Here is a 14,668-nt window from a genome sequence, read left to right on the forward strand (position 1 = left end):
ACGACCTGAGCTGAAATCAAGACTCAGATGCTTAACCTACTGAGCCCCCCCAGGAGCTCCGCAGCTCACGCCTTGAGCTGTCGTGTTACCTAGTCTTGGAATGACCGTTCCAATCCTTCTTCCTGGACTACTGAAATCGTTCCTATCTTTCGGGGTGGTCTGAAAACCCACGTCTCCCTTAGGCTCTCTCTCTCTGTCCCCACCACCTGGGGCATTTCACCCTCACCCACCCCTCCACGTACCCCCACTCCCCACTCTTGTAGCGCTTACTGATGAAAAGCATACATCTGTTTCGCTTTTCATTTGCGCTGCCCGAGTCTGCCTCCCCGAGTCACGCACAGGCTGGAGCCCGTTCTTTTTGGCGTCCCGCTTCCCAGCATGGAGCCCGGCACAGATTAGGTTCTCAGTCAATATTTATTGTTGGTATCATCCCGTAATTAGACGATGACAACGGGAAATATTTACCTTCTTGCATCGAGGTAAAACTGAACCTAATTAAGCAAGGCAGATAGGTGTCTGGGCAGCTCCTGTGGCCTTCCGGCAGAGGAAAAATTGATAACTGATCTAAGCAAACACTTCCAACGCTAGCGCCGCTTGCTCAGTGACGATAAACATGTCGGCATCGTCATTTTGTCTGTCATCCGCTGTTTGTTTCTCTTTGCGGGGTTGCGGTATCTCGAGATCCTGTCATTCCCTTCCGTGAAAACCAGCGCTGCCTGGAACGGAAGACAATAAGCAGACTGGACAAATAATACGTGATTGATTAGTTGATTGACTCAGTTAATAAACATTTCCTCAGCTTCCGCTGGCTGCCAGCGATACACGAACTGGGATGATTTCCTGAAGGCTCTCAGCGCAGCGAGGGAGACGGTCGTATTGCGTGGCAGCTTGTCGTTCATGAATGCGAATTGCGACGGAGACATTTATCAGGCCGACACTGATCAGGTCAATATGGGAACAAAGCAAGGGGGTGAGGGCTTCTGCTCCAGCAAGCGCTTCACGCAGGAGGCGGCATCTGAGCTTCGTGCGGCAGGTGCACTGGCCGCCCAGAGGAGAAGAGACTTCAGGCGAAGGGTGTCGGGCGAAAATGTCATGATTTTATGCCTCAGTAGAGCATGGCTGTGTTCGCCCAGCAAAACCAGCCCATCGAATGCCTTACGTGCAACTGAATGGGTCCTGACCCTGAAGAGGGCACATAGGAGCGAGTGACAGCCAGCCACAACGCATCGCATCGACATGACATGCGAGGCTCCGGTCCCAGGCCACACAGCTGCCAGAACGGCTCGTCCCCTCTCTGAGCCTGAGTGGCCCCCACCTGCAAAACAGGTGTGATAATCCCATTCCAATGGGAATTCAAGTTTGGAAGGATTTTGCGGCTCTGGGATAGACCCTAAGTAGTTTCTTCCTTTCCTTTGCTCTGGTGCAATCACTCCAGTGTTCTTTTCAGATTTATCAACAAGAGCCTCGCGTCCTTCGTCTCCCGCAAAGTGCTCCCTGCGTTCGTGTCGAAAGACATGCTCGAGCGCCACGCGGCTAACCCAAGGAGAGGACAGCGCAGGGGTGTGGAGGAAGCCGTTAAAATATAAAATAGTAACAAGGGTCTGAGAGTGCCCCTGACTGCCCATTGCTGCTCTAGTTTTTATAGTCCATTAAAACCTACAATCACTGTAATGTTTATGCATTATTGGGGAGATAAATTGCATAATTTTCATTTTGCAATTTAAATGTAATTATGATCGCACTAACGACTAAAACCTGAATTTGCCAGACTATCCGTTTTTCTAACCCTTGCCAAAATTATAGGTAATTACTTAAGGCTCACAATAATTATAAGTCCATCTTTTAAATAATTAATGTGCACTTTCCTGGTACAAAACAGCTAGTAATCAAACGACCTCCACTTACACCGCAAACCCACGCAATTAGGCCTATTGTGTGGGGTCTGTGGAAATATACCCATTTGCGTAAGGGTCTCTTCGGTTGGCGCGCTGAAATGCAAGGTTGCCGCGTTCTATGACATCAAATAAAGCAGAATTCCGCGGCAGGGATCCGCGAGATGGTAGGAATTCAATACTGATCTGCACGTCGCTGGAGTAGCTGGTGGGAGGCTGGGGACGGGAGAGAAAGTGAGGCATTCTCTTCCTGCTGGACTTGGGGAAATGGGAAATGATCGTGGGGAACCTAAGTGGGTGAGTTTGGGGGGACGACCACCCACTTTTTCAGCCCCTCTTTTCTTCCCGAGGGGACACGCCCATCTGTCACATAACCAGGACATGACCGTGCTGGGCTTTGGAAGCACAGGGGTAAGTAAGGCAGGGTTTGGGGCCAGGAGGGTTTAAACCACGAATGTGTGTGTTATGAGACAGGCGAACAGACACTGAGACTATATTCTGAGAAGTGTCACGATTTTCCCTATAGTTCTGGCAGATATATAAGAGCCCTGAGACACGACCAGTGTTTTTCGCTGTTCATTATTCCACTCGCAAAGAGCTTTGAAGGTTCAGGAGGTGGGAGGGGGCCAGTAAGGAATATTCCAGGGCCCTGTATTCCCTCCCACACCCACTCCTGCCCCAGGGTTATGGTTTGTAGTGAACGTGTTGATTGTGTCTTAGTCTCCGTGCCAGATGTTCTTGATTTAAGAAACGCTGTAAACGAGCATTCTGTCTTCACCGTGTTCACGGCTTCCCTCCTTAATTCTTCCTGTTCTAATGACACTCAGCTTCCCTCCCGTCTCCTCCAAGAGCTTCTCCAAGCACCACAGAGCCCCTCGACTTTTCCCTCTTCGCCCGATATTTGAGCTTATTTGAAGGGTGTTGCGCTCGTTAATTTCACGTGTCCACCTGGCTGGGCCACCGTGCCCAGATACGTGGTCAAACGTTACCCTGGATATTTCTGTGAGGATGTGTTTTTGGATGAGATTAACATTTAAATCTGTGAACTTTGGCAAGGAGGTTGCCCTTCCTCCCGTGGGTGGGCCTCATCCAATCAGTTGAAGGTCTGAATACAACCCAGACCGATCGCCCTCGAACAAGAGGGAATTCCGAGGCATGTGGTCTTTGGACTTGAACTACAATGTCATCTCTTACCTGGGTCTCTCCTGCAGATTTTGGACTTACCAGCCTCCATAATAGCATGAGCCAGTTCTTTAAAATCAATCTCTTTCCCTCTCTCTCTCTCTCTGTTTTCTTTCTCTCTCTCTCTGAATATTATATATATAAATATATTTCTTATTATTAATTATAATTATTTATAATTAACAACTCTGTATATTAATACATATTCAACTATTAATATTCATCAACATTACACAATATTTTCTAACATAATTATAATATTAATATATTATTATATCTATATTATAATATCATATAAAGAATTATATAATTACATATATCCCATTGGTTCTGTTTTTCTGGAAAGCCTGCCTAATACAGGTCTCAGTTGAATGGCACTAAACTTAACCGTTAACTATAGTCTCCTGCTCTGGGAAGAAGCAGACACTGTACCTCTAAGGTCTTGCCCTCAGTCACTGGAACCCCCATCCCTTCAATAATGACAAGTATGTGCTAAAAGTGATGCCATCCCAGGCACACATACTCTACAAAACCAAAATACTGTTAGGGTTCAAAGCTTGGGTTGAGTAATCCGCTCATTTAGAAGAGCAGTGAAAAACAGAGGCAGAAAGTCTTGTCTGGTGCCTGCATAGACTGGATTCGTACCCATGCTCTTGGACAACCCATACGCTGGCTTCACATAACCATGCTCTTGGAGAACTATGGCGTTCTTCCGTGTGGCACTCATCCCGGTGCTTCAACTTTTAAGTATAATATTGGTCTCTTCTCTGTCTCCCAGGGAGTCTCTAATATCCCAAGAGTGTAGGGACCAGCCATATTTGTAGTCAGCTCAATGGCTCAATAAATACGAGCTGTCTAAATGGTTAATCAATTTCATCATAATGGTGAGGCTGAAAATCTGTGATAACGACATTTCTTTGTAATGATCTGATTCAAGCCTCCAACCCACACCCACCACCATCACATCCCTCCACCCAACTCATTAAAACTCTGGCCAATCTGGCCATATAAAATAAAAACCCGGAACTTTAGTTCAGGAAGCGGCCACTCTCTCTACCAAGCCCATGTGTTGGGTGGAGTCCAGTCCATGGAGAACACCTTCCATGGGGGCGGAAGTGACCTGGGTCCTACATGTGAAAGATGCTCTTCCTGAAGCATTTCCAGTCAGATCTTCCCCATGCAATAAGGACAACCATAGAAAACAGCAGTGGGGAACTGTCCAGTGAGGCGAGGTTTGGGGGCCCTAGCTAGAGTCCTGTCCTCCCCCTTCCTGATGAAACACTTTTCAGATGAGTTATTAAGACACAACTCTTCTCCATCCAGAGTGGGGAGGACCTATATGAAGACATATCTACCCATTTTTTCCTGTTAGAATTTTTATCATTCCATCCGTGATTTAAGTAGTACCATGTGCCGGGGGGGGGGCTGGTGGGGTGTTATTGGTCCCCCCAGTCCTCTGGATTTCTGTTAGAATTTGTTCTTTTACGTCCTTGTCCTCTTATGTACCTGACTCAGGAGCAGAGTATGACAACAGAGGGTGGTTATGGAAGAAGCGATAGTTTTCTTTGATTCTGTCTCTCCTGGCAATGCATCCTCCAATGACAGGGAAGCGACAGTTACTCAAGGGCTGGCCCTGGAACCTTGACTCCAGCTTGACGTGAAGAGGACCCTGTGCTCAGCTTCCGGTAAAAGAGTGAGGCCAGAAAGCCTCCTTCTTGGGACGCCCAAGTTGAAAGGCAGTCATTTCATCTTGACGCAAAGAAAGGAAAATCTAGGATCCTGTGGAGAAGTGACAGATCGCGGGATCCAGGCATGGAAATTCCACCCCGTTATTTCACCTTCCTCCTTTGGCGAATGTATACAGCTCTTGATGGATGTGGCATGACATGGTACCCCCTTTCTCTTAAGAAATTTGTTTTCACTGAGAGTCAGGGTGTTAAGAGATTGAATTTGAACCCACGTCCTCCACTCACTACCGGGTCCTCCCAGGAAAATAAGTTTCTCTCTCTGGTCTCCCTTTTGCAAGAGCGGAGTTGAAAAGCCCTCGTCCTCTGGCAGACCTGAATTCTAAGATCTGACTCTTCACATCCGTGAACGGAGAGAGGTTTGCATTTCTTTTTTTAGTGCATTTGTTTTTAATTTGGGAGAGAGAGAGAGAGACAGAGAGGGAGAGAGTGGGGGAGGGGCAGAGGGAGAGAGAACCTTCAGCAGGCTTCACGCTCAGTGTGGAGCCCAACATGGGGCTCGATCCTATGATCTTAGAATCACGACCTGAGCTGAAATCAGGCTCAACCAACTGGGCCACCTAGGCACCCCAAGAGAGATTTGCGTTTCTTAACTCTAATCAGCAGCTTAGTAGAGACACGGTGTCTTTGGTGGCAGGGAGATGTCGTATGTCCTGCCCTGGCACGTTGGGGATCTGTGGGATGTCGGCACGTAGGACTGCCTGAAATCTGCTCTTTCTGGAGAAGCCATCCCACGCCATCTCAAAATCCCCCAGAGTACCTCTGGACACTTGTATCCCCGACCTCCCCAGCACAAACATCCCTGGGGGAGTGGTTCTCAAAGTAGGCTTGACGGAGTTTATCTCCTCTGACGACAGGGCTCCGCACTGGCCTCACTGAAGGTCAGGGATCTGTGCTTTCCCATTGACTTGCATGAAATGGTTTTCCCCCCAACCAAGACTTTGGCCGGTTTAGTCTGGTTGCATCTCAACTCCAGAATCACCTTCGGATACTATCTTTTCAGTCTCCCTTGACCCCTCTGTGGAATGGGCAGGCCAGCTACTCTCACCCCCCCCCCCAAGCTTGGTTCCCAGACTCTAGTCCACTGGGAAGTTGGTCCCCCATCTGTTTCCCTCTTTCCGGGAGGGTTTTGCGGACGTCTCCCACCGTGACGCGCCCGGATCTGAACCCCAATTTTCTGGCACCTCTAACCAGGCCTTCTCCCCAGCAGGTGTGAGACTATTTCCCGTACCCCCGGTCGTGTCTATTGGTCCAAAGCAGATGCTGCCTCTTGCGTGACATCACCCCAAATAGCTGCCCGGCACAGAGGACCCTGTCGCAAAGGCCCACCGACTACAACAGACACTGTTTCTTGCGAGCCTGAGCGAAAACCACGCATGCGGACTGTTGGTCCCTCTCTCTGGGGAACCTGTTGGCTAAGTTGGGGCCAATCTATTGCCCTCCTTTTTAAACCCAGAATGCTGATGTTGCAGGTGCTATTTGTAAGCCCGGGAGAAATACGGCATCTCTCGGCTATGTAACTTCTCCGCTGTGGCTGCATAAGAAGGCAGGCATGATTTCTTACCAGGGGAGACCAATTTTAAACCTCCACCGGCTTCTGCAACGCAGGAGCTGATGATTTCACCGTGCACCTCTATTTATTTCATAAAGTAAGACGTAGCGGGCCGACTGGGGAAATCTCGTGGAATAGACGACTATTCGTTATATAAATGGATGAGATTATTCTCATGCATGCAGGGCTGGAAAACATGCCTCTCCTGTTCTCTGCGTCTGTTACAAACACCGTAACCCAGGCCACAACATTCTCTGAGAAATCCTTGTGTGAGTCTTCGAAGGATAAGAAAATATTTCTAGGGACATTGAACTCTAGGGCCTCTGCAGGTGAACCAGTCATTTTACGTTTGTTTGTTTTTTTTTTTAATGTGGTGTTTATGTTTGAGACGCAGAGAGGCGGAGCATGAGCGGGGGAGAGGGGCAGAGAGAGAGGGAGACACAGAATCCGAAGCGGGCGCCAGGCTCCGAGCTGGCAGCACAGGGCCCGCTGCGGAGCTTGATCCCATGAACCGTGAGATCATGACCTGAGCCGAAGTCGGACGCTCGACCGACTGAGCCACCCGGGCGCCCTGTGAACCAGTCATTTTAAACAGTATCTTTGGTTAACAGAATTAAAGGACTAGCTTCTCTCGCCCAGCCTCTCTGTCTGCCTCCTGGCTGGAGGCGCGAAGAGAACGCAGGACCCCTTTTCCGTGCAGCTGGGATATGAAAGGTAATTCAGGGAATGACTTTTTTAAATGGATGGATCGTCTCCATTGAAGAAATCGGCTTTTTCTCTGGCCTCATTTCCCTTTGGCTTCTCTCCTGCAGCCCACTGGCCCGTGCTAACCGACCTTTCTGTGATGCTCCTTCTTCGCGGCACTGGAGTGACTTCTAGTGACCTTGATGGAGGTCGAGCCTCTCCGGGCTTTGGTTTCCCTCTCCGATGTCTCAAAAAGCAGCGCTCACTCCACTTTGTTATCACGGGCCTAGGATGGGCACCATGGCAGGCCTCCCAGGGATGCGGACGGTCGGTAGCAGGTGTAGAGGCTCCCAGGTCCTCTAGACCTGACCCCCCGCCAGAAGGAGGGTGTCACGTTCTACCGCGTTTAATTCAACTTCACTCTACGTTCGGTTTCTAAGTTGCGGCACTGAAAACCTCAAACTAGGTGTAGGGCATTGTAATTTTGCCATGGAAAGTGCCAATCTTTATAAGAAATAGAAATGCTCCCCCCCCACCACACCTCCGACCCCCCCCACCTGAACTCTGTAACTGTCCCTTTAATTAGGTGCTCATTAATAAATCTATCTCGTTCTCAAATCCCCCACGTACTTGGTACAGTAGTTCATTAGCGCAGGAAGAGGCAATTTAGATTTCCTCAGATAATAGCATCTGTCGCTAATCAAATCAAGGCAGGATGTGCAAATGTATCTAGAGCTGGACAAGCTGGGGTGGGGTGAGGTGGGGGGCGGGTCACGACAGGAAAGATTATCTTTAAAATTATAGTCCTGCATCCTCCGTGTACGAGGCAGTCCTCGTGTCAAGAAGCACGCCTTGTTTTCCCAACGAAAGCACTTTTATTGACCGGAACGTCCATGTGGACATGGGGCTTGTCAAACCTTGTCACCACTCCTAAAAGCAATAGAGTCACTACAAATGGGCCCTCTGAAATCCATTGATTCATATATGTATGTTGAATATATATGTATTCATATGTATATTGTATATATGTATATGTATATTGTGTATATGTATATGTATATTGTGTATATGTATATGTATATTGTATATATACATATGTATATATGTAGATGTATATTGTGTATATGTATATGTATATTGTATATATACATATGTATATATGTATATGTATATTGTGTATATGTATATGTATATTGTATATATATGTATATGTATATTGTATATATACATATGTATATATGTAGATGTATATTATATATATGTGTGTGTGTATGTGTATGTGTGTGAATACATATGTGTGTATGTGTATGTATGTGAATACATATGTGTGTATATGTGTATATACGTGTGCATATACACATAGAATAATACATATGTAATACATATATGTGTGTATATATGTATGTGTATACATAATAATACACATATACATAATACATATATAGGCATGTATATATATATACTAATATATACAAATAGTATATATATAAATCGTATATATGTGTATGTGCGTAAATGTGTATGTATGTGTGCATATACACATACAAAATAATACATACATATATAATACATACATGTGTATATATGTATGCGTGTATATATATAATCATACACATATACATAATACATATATATGTACGTATATATACACACTAATATATACAAATAGTATATATATAAATCATATATATATGTATATGCACGTATAAGTGCATATATGTGTGCATATACACATACAAAATAATACATACACATATATAATACATATATATGTGTATACATGTGTGTGTGTATATATATAATACAAATATATGTGTATATGTATATTTCGATGACTATTGATTGAACTTGCGCCAGGCTTTGGGACGTAGAAGAAGAAAGACACGGGAATGCATTCTGAATTCTGTATCTGTCAACATGAACGCAAGAGGGACCATACATGTGAGGATAAGGAATAGAGTCAGGGCAAAAGGAATCCTGGGAACTTACTGCCTAGAGTAGGGAGTCTTAGCAGGTCAGCTTGGCATGTGGGATAGAAACTGAAAGAAGTTAAACTAGGAATAACAAATCTGAGTGAAATCTGAGGGCAAGAAATCAGTATCAAAGGAGGATCAAAAGTGCAACCGGGGGCGCCCGGGTGGCTCAGTCAGTTGAGCGGCCGACTTCGGCTCAGGTCATGATCTCACACGCCTTACCCTTCCTCCCTTCTCCCCACCATGGATACACTCTTGGGCTCTCTCCTGCTGTCTCCTTCTGCGCACGAATACCAGAAATTATGTATGTGTGTCCCCCCAAATCCTCCCATATCTGAAGTTCTCTTGGCTAAATCTGCCACCAGGAGGTGAAATGCCCACATTCAAGATCCATTATTTTGCACGGAGACACGCTACGGAAGCCCTTTAGAGAAAATGTGCGGTCGTCCCCAAAGGGCAATGTCATAATAGCATTCGCTAATTCATCAGCTGCCCATCAGTCACCTCACCTGAGCACCAAAGTTTGGAGGCCAGAGGACCGAAGCCGAGCGAGTGAACTGAGCTGGGCTCCGCGGGGCAGGCAGTGCCGGACCCTGGCCGGTCACGGCCAGAAAGAGCACCTGTTTTCTCCTCCGGATTGAGGAGACAAGTCCTAACCCCACCTCCATGTTAACCGTGGAACCACAAGTCGCCATCTCCTGGGTTCTTAGCCTCCTGGATTGTAAAATGAGACGTGAGAAACGGTTTCCGTCAAGTTCCAGAAGGATGGCTTTCGGAATACCAGGCAGAGGAGAACAGAGCGAGCGGGAAGAGAATAATGTAAGCAAATCTACCTCCTGGCTTTGCCCAAGGCCAGCCGTGCAGAAGCGCACGCTCCTCACAGACAGCAAATGGAGACAGTCTGGACAGACGCCTGGGATTCCAACTGAATTATGAGAAACGTCTCCTCTACTTTCAAAAGCACCGCAGCGTGGATCAGAAATAATATGTTCGCCCATTCCCAGTCAACGTTCTCAGGGACTCAGAAGAGTGGGCACATCCTGTCTCTACCGTGAAGGCACTTTCCCATTTCTTCTTTATTGTTTTCTCAGCTGAAGCCGGTCACGTCCGGCCCGCCTCATTTGACCAAGAGATGCCCCTGCCGAGCAGTTAGACAGCCATTGATTATCTCAAATCAAGAGCCCCAAATTCGTTCATCCAGAGCCCCATCTTTAGAGAGCTGGCATTGGCCACCGGGCTGCGAGCCTCAGGGCACCACAACATCCCAAAACGCCTCAAGCCAAAAAAGCTTTATGCTTTGAGACCACTGGGGATGTGCCATCAGCTTAGGGTAAACACGTTTAAACCAGAAAAGCGACAGAAAGGTTGCCACATCGGGTATTCCTGCGGAAAAGCTGGAGGAACGTGTGGGGATTTCTTAACCCAAGCCCTGGTGACCAATCTGCAACGATGGCTGTCGTCCGTAAGGTGGCAAGTGGGGAGGCGCCGCCTGTCTGTCCTCCGGTAGCGGCCACGCCATCAGCCTCGTCCCTGGTCCCCATGCAGGCATCTTCCGGCCCCCTTCTCACTCCGAAGAACGCTTTTCCCCAGCAGGACAATAATTTCCTCGTCTCGGCTCTGCGAGACCCCCATTTTACGAGATCTTGGAGGCTCAAAGCAGCAATCTACCGTCCAAAACAGCCTGTACGTTCATCCTCAGGACATGATCTCCAGCCCTTTTTCAAACAAGCATTATTACAACCATTTTATAGAACCCAGACAGAGAGAGCTCCCTGATGCCTCTTTGTGGTGCAAGCCACACACAAGAACCTCTCCCTTCCTCCCCCCCCCCCCCGCCCCCTACCTCCCACTGCTGGGAGGGGCCAGGAGGGCAAGAAACCCAGTGCCTGCAAGCCACAAAGCAGTCAGGAGAGAGCCGTAAAGGACAGGGGGGGTCCCCTAGATCATGGGCCCCGGAGCTCAGTCTACGTCTTGATCCCCAGAACCCACGAATGTTTCCTACAAAATGATCTTTGCTAAGCTAAGGAGGCAGACATGGGGAAATTTTCTTGGATCATCTTGGTGGGCCCTAAATGGGATCATGTGTATCCTTATAAGAGGGAAGCAGAGATACTGGGCACACACACACACGCACACACACACACACAGAGGCAGATATTAGAACGATGTGACCACAAGCCAAGGAGCCTTGGCAACTAGGAGCTGGAAGAAGCCAGGGACCCATCCTTCCTTAGAGCCTCCAGTGGGAGCACAGCCCTGCCGACATCTTGATTTAGGCACGGCGAAACTGATTTCGGAATTTGGCCCCCAGAACGGTGAGAGAACAAACGTGCATTGCCTTAAACCACCCAGTATATGGTGATTTGGTACAGCAGCCACAGGAAGCTAACATAGGCGGTCACTGCAGGGCCCAGGGATGGGGAAGGGGAAGGGGAAGGGGAGATAGACGGCACGGTCCACCAGTGGGTGAGGGAGCCGGAATCAATCGCACCTTACAGGGACTGGCCCTGGCGCTGAACAGCAGTGAGTTCTACCCTGGCTTTGTCACTTTCCACCTGCTCTTTGCAGGTGCCTGCTCATCCCGGAGCCTTAGCCCCCGAGCTTTGAAAATAATAATGTCCCGGGTGCCTGGGTGGCTCAGTCGGTTGAGCGTCCAACTTCGGCTTGGGTCAGGATTTCACACTCGAGGGTTCGAGCCCTGCATCGGGTTCTGTGCTGACAGCTTGGACCCCAGAGCCTGCTTTGGATTCTGTGTCTCCCTCTGTCTCTCTGCCCCTCTCTGGGTTCTGTGCATGCTCTCTCTCTCTCTCTCTCTCCCTCTCAAAAATAAATAGACATTAAGAAAAAATAAAATAAAAAAAAAGAAAATGATAATGTCCCATTTTCAGCATTGCGGTGACAAATACGAGAGTCAGAAAGAGAAAAGAAAACGGACCCATGGCGGGTGCTCATTAAAGAGTAATGACTATCGATAAGTGGGAAACTGAACTTATTTTAAGCAAGATTCCCATCCTAGGGAGGGAAGAGATTTTCTTTGGGAAAATACTGGAGGGTCTTTTGGATGTCCCGTGTCCTGCCACCTGCCTTCTTTAATCCCCACCCTGACCCCCATCACATAGTCCACTCGGCCCCAATGGCTTGGAGCACAAACATGCAAAACTAAACTTCTCGGCCCAATGAGGAAGGAAGGATTTAAAGTCTTCCAGAAGAGGGGCGCCTGGGTGGCGCAGTCGGTTAAGTGTCCGACTTCAGCCAGGTCACAATCTTGCGGTCCGTGAGTTCGAGCCCCGCGTCAGGCTCTGGGCTGATGGCTCAGAGCCTGGAGCCTGTTTCCGATTCTGTGTCTTCCTCTCTCTCTGCCCCTCCCCCGTTCATGCTCTGTCTCTCTCTGTCCCAAAAAATAAATAAACGTTGAAAAAAAAAAGTTTAAAATAAAAAAAAAATAAATAAAGTCTTCCAGAAGAGAGGAAATGTTGCACCCTCAAAAAAATAGGTGTGGGTATGAACCCCCAATACAGATGGATGTGCCCGTATTTGGAAATGGGGTCTTTGCAGATGTAATCAAGTCAAAATGAAGTCACGTTGGATGAAGGTGGGAACTAGTCCCATGACTCGCGTCCTGAGAAGACAAAGGAAATTGGGGGGCACAGACACACACAGAGGAAAGATGGGCATGCGAAGCCAGAGGAGGCACACAGTGGACATGTGACGACAGAGGCATTGGATTGGAGTGGCAGCCACAAGCCCAGGAGACCCCAAAGAAGGACGGCCACCGCCGAAGCTAGACAGAGGCAAGGAGGGATTCTCCCCTGCAGGTTTTAGAGGGAACATGGCCCTGCGAACAGCTTGATCTCGGACATGCACAGACAATAGATTTCTGTTGTTTAAGCCACCCAGTTCGTGGCACTTTGTTCCAACATCCCTGAGAGGCAAACATAGGAAAAGAAGGCAGGAAGACAGGAAATGTTCTGCCCAGACGGGGGCACTCATGGCTGGGGAACCAGGAGGGCTGCTGGCCTATGGGCAGTCCCTGCTGGTGGGGAGGGCCTGGGAAGTTTTTTTACTGCCACCACCCTGAGATGGGAGCAGGGACAGGACATCAGAACAAGAGGGGCCACAAGACACAGACATGCAGCCCCTCCGGAACCCCAGAGCTTTTGCAGGTGGGGTGTTTTGCATTTTCCTACTAGAGGGCAAGGTGACACATTGGCACCAGAAGACCCGGGGACCCTGCCAGATGATGTTTAGCGTGAGCTACATTCTTATTAATGTCGTGGCCTGAAGACAAACCCAAAGCAGGGGTCCAAACCACAGGGCTCAGGGCAATGTGTGGAGCAACGGTTCAGTTTGGCAAAGTCACCAAAGTCACCATGCCTGCTGCCCCTTGCTGGCTGAAAAAGCCGCAGTGCTCCCGGCTTTAGCCTGGTGGGGCCAGCCCTGCCCCTGTCCCGTCCCCACCAGCCTTTTCTCCCCCTGGAGCGTGCCCCTGCTCACAAGGCGGCGCCCGCCTCTGGGAGCCCTTCTTGGAAATCCTCCTGCTCTGCTCCAGCGCCCCTGCCTGACCTTGGCCTTGCAGGGAGAACAGTGAGATCAAAGGAATCAGAGCACTCCTTTCCGCACACTTCAATCAGGGAGAGAAGCAATTAAAATGTGAATTAATCTAAGTGAGATGAAAATGCAGTTGTAGAACAAGAACATCTCTATCACCTTGAACCTGCACTGAGCACAGTTTAGCTCCTGTGATTAAAGACATTTTCATGCCATTAAAAACCCTCTCCTTTAATGTGGCAAACACTATGTCAGTCAAACCTCCCCGCAGCCTCGGCGGGGACTGCCCTCTCCTCATTTCTGTCCTTTGATCTTTCCAGAGTACCGGGGGGGCCCTGGGGGGGGGTGGGGGGCTCTTAAGAGGGGACGTGGAGGGCTTGGGAGATGACAGGAGTACAGGATCCTGAGCCACATAGAAAGAGCCATCGCCTGTGTCCCCTCTCACATAGGTCCCTGCTAGGTCTTGGACTGTGTTGTGCAGCCTGAGTCCTGGCTGTCTGGTGGCATTGGGAGGACAGAGCCACGTTCCCGGCTCTCCACCATCCCTTCGGACCTTCTGATTTCCCAGTGATTTCTTTGAAACGAGTGATATCTATAGTATTTACTTCCAGACTTTTTCTTCTGCTTCTCTATCGTCTTAAGGATCCCCTGCTGTCTCCCTGCCTGGAGGAACAAGGCTGAGACCCCAGAGGAAGGGAGCCACCTGAGGGGGCAACTGGCCCTTCGGGCCATTGGATGCTCCGAGCCGGCCATTCACGCCGTGGTCTCGGGTTTGCTTCCTTCTGTTCGTTCAGAGCTTTAGTTCCCCCCGGGGAAGAGCATGCGACTCTTGATCTCAGGGTCACGGGTTCGAGCACAATCCTGGCTCTTTTCTCCAGGTCAGCGGCTGGCTTGGAAGGAGCTGGCATTCTAGAAACAGCGCGTGAAAGGTGCTAGCATCGCTGCAGTTGAGAACTTGCTTATCGTTCGTCAACAAAAGCCACACCCAACGCCCATGGAGTCCTTGCAACGCGAGACCCTGGCCCCCGCACCCGAAGTGCGTGTGTGTGTGTGTGTGTGTGTGTGTGTGCACGCGTGCTATCCGAAAGTGAG

At 48.8% G+C, this 14,668-nt stretch overlaps 1 long non-coding RNA gene across 1 annotated transcript; it reads left to right on the plus strand.

The window, feature by feature from the left end:
• Positions 1–6,780, plus strand: LOC123382623. The gene is made up of 3 exons (XR_006591254.1): positions 1–2,303; positions 4,590–5,178; positions 6,030–6,780. It is a non-coding gene; the product is annotated as an uncharacterized LOC123382623 (long non-coding RNA).
• The last annotated feature ends 7,888 nt before the right edge of the window (positions 6,781–14,668 follow it).

The sequence above is a fragment of the Felis catus genome, chromosome E3 (assembly GCF_018350175.1).
Source record: "Felis catus isolate Fca126 chromosome E3, F.catus_Fca126_mat1.0, whole genome shotgun sequence".
Classification (NCBI taxonomy): Eukaryota; Metazoa; Chordata; class Mammalia; order Carnivora; family Felidae; genus Felis; species Felis catus.